The 6656-nt window shown below is 36.6% G+C and overlaps 1 pseudogene; it reads left to right on the forward strand.

The window, feature by feature from the left end:
* The first annotated feature begins 806 nt into the window (after window positions 1–806).
* Window positions 807–1637, forward strand: Esd-ps1 (esterase D, pseudogene 1; annotated as a pseudogene).
* The last annotated feature ends 5019 nt before the right edge of the window (window positions 1638–6656 follow it).

Consider the following 6656-nt stretch of genomic DNA (forward strand, 5'->3'; position numbering starts at 1 on the left):
TGCAGAGCGAAGATAATATCTGAGAATGGATATCTTTAACATAATGAGTAAAATACTGAAGACCTCAATAGAAAAGGTTTCTAAATTGACTCTGAAAGGAAAAACAAGACTTCATCAATTAGCAGATTCAAAAATCAGAGATATATGCCATCCTCGTGGTAATATTAGATTTTCCACAATCTCTTACTATAGTTACTGACTCTCAATTTGCAGGAAGAGTTGTTTTGCATATAGGAACTTCTGACCTTATTCAGGATGATTCAGAATTAACTTCTTTATTTATTCAACTACAACATGTTATCAGAAATGGAAATAGACCATTGGGTATAATACCATACTATCACACTCAGTATGGTTCGACCAGTTCCTCTAGCACAGACAACAATGAAATTGATCAGCTACTAGTTAGAAATGTGCTAGAAGCATCAGAATTCCATTAATAATAAAACATGTCAACAACAAATGTTTAAAGGAAAAGTTTTCTATTGCTTGGCCGCAAGACAAAGAAATGTCTCACCTGTTCTTTGTATAACCAGACTTCATTAGCTACAGGGAGTAACCCAAAAAGTACCCAAAGAAATAAAATAAGGCAAATGGGTGTGTTTTATTTTGCAGAGCTTGGAAATTTAAAATATGCATATTGTACAATAGACACATTCAGGATTTCAATGGGAGGCCGCTTTAAGTTCTGAGAAGGCTGATTCTGTACTAACAGATTTATTATAGGTTATGGCAATTATGGGAATGCCTGCACAAATTAAGACTGACAATGCTTCTGATGACTTTGGAGCTGCCCCTCACCAAGGAGAAGAATGGTGCCAAAACAAGTTTCCAGCAACAGGTGCTTTGGAGGGCTCCAGAAAGTTTTCGAACATAGCAGTGTTGAGCTGAAATGTAAAATGTAATCTGCTGTCTACTAACCACCCTAGTCTGAGAGAGGAAAGTGCCCTGCCCTTTACTGGCTGTCTGGTTTAACTTGCACAGAACAAAATTTCGTATCGAAGTCTGGCTATCAGCAAGCTGCCTTGTGTTCATTGCCCTGATACCAGCTCCAGTAGCTGCGAAGTTAAAGGAGAAGATGACAGCTTTGGCACTGGTGCTCGGTTTTACGTGAACGCCACTGAAGATCTTTGGATCGCTAACTACAGACTATAGGCTTATGTAACAGATGAGCTTCCACAACTCATAAAAGCCAATTTCCCAGTGGACCCACAGAGGATGTCTCTTTTTGGTCACTGCACGAGAGACCACGGAGCTATGATTTGTGCTTTGAAAGAACCTGGAAAATACAGATCTGTGTCAGCATTTGCTCCAATTTGCAACCCTCTGCTCTGTCCTTGGGACAAAAATGCTTTTAATTGATATTTGGGACCAGATCAAAGTAAATGGAAGGCATAGGATGCCACCTGTCTCATGAGGTTCTATTCAGGTTCGCCGATTGACATATTAATTGATCAAGGAAAAGATGAGTTTCTCTCAGATGGACAGTTACTCCCTGATGACTTCCTAGCTGCCTATACAGAAAAGAAAATCACTGTTGTTTTCAGGCTACAATGGGTTATGATCACAGTTACTACCTCATCGCAACCTTCATCACTGACCACATCAGGCATCATGCAAAGTATCTGATTTCATGAAAAGCTTCAGACAAGAGAATCTCATCCGGATGGTAAAATTTGGAATCCACAGGATTGCTGACTGAAAGTTTTTGGATTTTCTCTCAAATGGTCATGTTCCTGTAGCCGAATTGCTTTTCTGAATAAATACATCAAAATTAAAAAAAAAATCTGACAATGCTACAACACATGTCTCTGGTAAAGTGATACATTTTTCATATTATAATATAAATCATACTACATTATACCACTCAATCCTATAGGACAAGAGAGATCTAATCACACTTTAAAGGAGACACTTAAACAATACAAAGGGATAATAAAGACCCTCAGAGATAGATTACATAGTGCTTTATTAACCTTGTATTTTTGAATGCTAATGAACAAAAAGACAACTACTGCTGAGAAGCAATGGATTATGGGAAAAACTGCAGATCTAAATCAGCCTGATTATATTGAGGTCGTCCTAACTTTATAATGGAGGGAAAGAAAAGATTTACACTGGGGGGAGAGGCTTTATATTTGTTTCCATGGGAAAAGCTGTGAATTCCTTACAAATTGATAAAAATCAAATTTGACATGGGTAGACCTCCTAAAGATCTCGGTTGAAGACAGGGAGAAATAAATAAAAAAGAAGAGCAAAAAAGTAAAACATATGCTGTTCCTTCTATATGGGGACAGCTCTGAGAGGCTGAGACATGAAAGTTATCTCCAGCCAGAAATTAAGCTGTGTAGAGTCAATAAATGGTGATGGCTACAAAACCCTCAAGATTTGTCATGACATCCTTTTAGTGGCTCTGATAAAATTTTAAACTAGAGTTTGTTGTACAATCTAAACTAACTTATAAGCAAGTTTGAGATAACTGTCTGTACAGTGAGCAGAGAATCATCTAACTGAATTCTGCATAGCGTATGTTCTATACTCATGTTAGTGTACAAAGCTATAATACATTTAAAAGTCTGTATGTTTGCTGTTCAAGAGGATGAGTCACCAAAGAAGATTGGACAAGTAGTCTAGGTGATTCTACCTCAGACTGCCTCAACTCTATTTTCTCAAAAATCTGCATCGGGGACAGTTTCAAAATGGCTAGCGAGACTTCACAGAGTGTTCCAGTCAGGACTTCAGTTAAGCATGGACGTTTCATAGCATGCACAGACTGGACAGCCAATGCTGCAGACAGTTTTCTCAAAACACTGCCCAATATACCATTTTTTTAAAAAAAGAGGCCTGAAAAGGGAATGATGCCTCAAACAAGCATGAAGCAAGAGATCAATATCCTCATTCCCAGGAGGACGGTGGATAGTTCTGGTCAGCCAATGGATGATAGGTGTTGCCATTGTTTAATAGGAGTTGTTTGCAAGTTGTTAATTACCTTGATCAGAAAGGAAAGAAAGTATAGGAGGTTAGACTCCGGAATATCTCTCTTTTCTCTGTCCTCTATCCTCTTTCTCTCTTATGCTGAGAGGAAAGGGTGGGGAGGATCAAAAAGAAAAAAGGGAGATATAAGAATAATAGGATAAAAAGGGTAATTATTGAATCACTTTTAGACCAAGGAATGTCAACAAGACAAATATTTATACGTTGGAATAGATATTGGATATTGATACAGATTTAGGATTATATTTTGCTATAATATGCTATGTATATGTGTTTCAACTCTTACTTAAGGTATCATGCCTATGTAATATGAACTTATACTCCTTGAAAGCTGCTATTACAAACTGTTTAGAATATTTAAAAGTGTAAGTTAGTAGTCAATCAAATTCATTGTCATGTTAGATACTAGTCTAACTACATTAAGATGTTTCCGAAATCGAACAGATAGTAAAGAGCTAGAACAAACGATATTTGTCTATTCAGATATACTATAGATTGACAGATGGTCTTCAAAAACCTCAGAGATCGATGAAATATAGCATTTAAAGTTGTTTTATCATTAAAAGGCTTTTTTGGGGCAGCAAGACATGTCTGCTTCTGACAGCACCCCTTCTCTATTTCAGAGGAGATGATGAGTATCAGTGGACATCCTTATCTAGTGTGTTTCATATGTAGCAAGCCAACCAGTGGGCATGATATCACTCTTGCTTCAACTGATGAAAAAAAATGCTATCCAAGCTGGACAAATGAGATGCAACTCAATTGCCGAGCGTCGCCAAGACAGGGTAAGTGGTTCCTCCTGCTTCATGAAAAGTCTGTCAGATATCCTGAGATAGAAGACTAAAGATGGTTGCTCCAACATTACAGAGAAAAATTTTGGTAAGTCCACACAGCCAGCTTTTTCTGTCGATTCTATCAGGCAGTGTTTCTTCCTTCCTGATGCCTCTGATGGGGATGAAGGCTAGATACTTATATATGTATATACATATACGTTTAAGACATTTAGGATTAAAGAAAATGTTCTGAAGTCTAAGAATATATTTTAGGCTGATAATGCAAGTTATGATAGAAATTGATTTAGTTACAGAACTTTGAACTCATCGAGATTGGATGACTAGTAGAATACTTTCTCCAAGGCTGCCAGATACCTCTAGACCAGACATTGTGAATGTAAATCTTACCAGTTAGGTTTCATAATTGTTATTATGGTATATAGTTTACTACTGTAAGAGAAATAATCTTTTATTAGAGTAAATGGGGGAAATGTACAGAGAATCTTTTGTAAACTGTACAGAAGCATCACCTGCCAATAAAATACTGTTGGCCTATTAGCAAGAATCACCGAGGTGGAAGTTCTGGTACAGACAGAGAATTTCCAGAATAGTCAGCCACAGGGATTTGCTCTGAAATCTGAGGAAGATGGGCACATGAACTTGAGAAGAGTTAACTACCTATGTGACGGGACTTAGAATTGAAAAATCAGGATGACTGAACTACAAGCTAGCAGGAAGAAAATGTATAAATAATTTAGTCTTAGAGTCATTATATCAGGAATTAGGCCATGGGTGGAAAAGCTTGCTGTTATACAATTTCCTTTCTTTTTGTGGTAAAAATATTTTTTTATTATGTATAGCTTTTTAAAGGATTTATTTTATGTATATGGGTACACTGTAGCTGTTTTCAGACACACCAGAAGAGGGCATCAGATAGCATTGCAGATGGTTGTGAGCCACCATGTGATGGCTGGGAATTGATCTCGGGATCTCTGGCAGAGCAGTCAGTGCTCTTAACTGCTGAACCTTCTCTCCAGCCCCTCATGTATTATTTTTAATACATGTTGAAAGTTAGTGATGCTCAACACAAATTAAATGGGGAAGGAGAGTGTGAGCTTCTCCCACAGTGAGCTACTTAAAACTGAAATGAGAATGAACCCGTCTCAGGAAAAGTGTCCCCATTGCAGGAAACCCTAGGAATTTCAAGGGAGAAATGAACAGTTTGATTTAAAAATTCTCGAAAGTCACCTTATTGATAAAAGAATCCTTTGTTTTGTGGAGAGGAATGATTGTTTTGCTACATAATCCAAAGAAGTTAAGAGAATGGTCAGCAGAACCTTTTATGAGTCTGTAATTAAATTTATCTAGTCAATAATGCTTCTCTGAATGCTTAAAGGTGAAAATTTAGAGAAGTCATGCACCTGGGCATCTGATTGACATCATCTTTATTTAATATAATAATGCCAATTGAGTTCCATTGAGAAGTTCATAATGGCCTTTATTTACATTTAATTAGCACCTCTCTGAATTAATTCCTCATTTTATAAACCTAATGCAACCTTAATACTGGAAGATGTGAATCGAATATGATAACAACGTGTACCTGGTTGTTTTAATTAATCTGTCTAAACTGAACATGCCACTTCAAATTCATAAAGCTCGAGCTTGTGCTACCCTTAGACTTATCATCATGTTAATTGGCTGCTGTGTGAGAAGATGGCCTCCGTATTACCTCACTCTGTGGCAGATTCTAGTAGAGATTAGTATGAAGAGCAAATATATACATTTTATTTCATATATTAGACTAGCAGGAAATAAATACATGAGAGAAAACACAGACAATTAGAAATATATTTTGCATTTTTTTAGAATTCTCTGCAATGAACACGTAACTTATTGGTAAGACATCTATAAATCATATGCATAATATTTGCTAATATATGTATATAAACAAGCTATCATTTTATGTTCTGAACTTGGTTACAAAGTATAAATTTGTGCCTTAGAAATTCAAAGAAACTTTCATCATATCAGTGTTCTGACCATATTGTACTAACCTCAATATTCATAAAGATGAGTGGGAACCAAGTCAGGAAATGGTGAGACTACACTGGTCTTAATGGTTTGGTCGAGGAACAATGGGTATGATGGGTATTAGAATGAATAAATGATTCTCCCGTTTAGGAAGATAGTGGGAAACCTCAAATATAGACTAGTTATAACATTCCAAGTACATGTCTCCTTTACAGATGTCTTTTCTTCTTAATTTACCTGCTTGCAATGGGGTTGGATCCAAGACCATTTGTTTAAAATCAGAGACCAAGATCAGCATCTGTTCCCAGTAATTAAATAAATGATTGCTTTTTGTGTAAGAGCTGTACACCACTAAACTTTGATTATGAACCAACCATTCTGAGATTAGGAGAAAGAAGTCTAACCTACTTAGGAAGGCAAAGCATTGAATATACACCAGGATACATCAGAAGATGCAAAGTAGCAATCAAAGGAATGCTGTCCCGTGCATTAAAAATCAAATTCCTAGAATGAAAATACAACATGCAATGTCAAATTCTTGTCAGTTCTGTCAATTGGGACCAATGCCAAAGTCAACCAAATTTAATGTCACAAAAGCTTAATGTATAAAAGTCACTTGTGGTAACTTCCTTTCTGATCCAAAAGTTTAGACTAATGTTGCCATGAGTGTTGCCATGGCATATTTAATGACAAGACTTACAAAATTTTGATATAAATCAAGCAAAAGCAGATGACAGCGTCTACGTTTCCTTTTCTTTTCTGACTAAATTTGTTCTTTGACAACTCAGTACATGTAGAGAATGCATTGTTCATTCTCACCACACATAATACACCCTCCTCCTCTTACTACAGTTG

This window comes from Rattus norvegicus, chromosome 2 (genome assembly GCF_036323735.1).
Source record: "Rattus norvegicus strain BN/NHsdMcwi chromosome 2, GRCr8, whole genome shotgun sequence".
NCBI classification, from domain to species: Eukaryota; Metazoa; Chordata; class Mammalia; order Rodentia; family Muridae; genus Rattus; species Rattus norvegicus.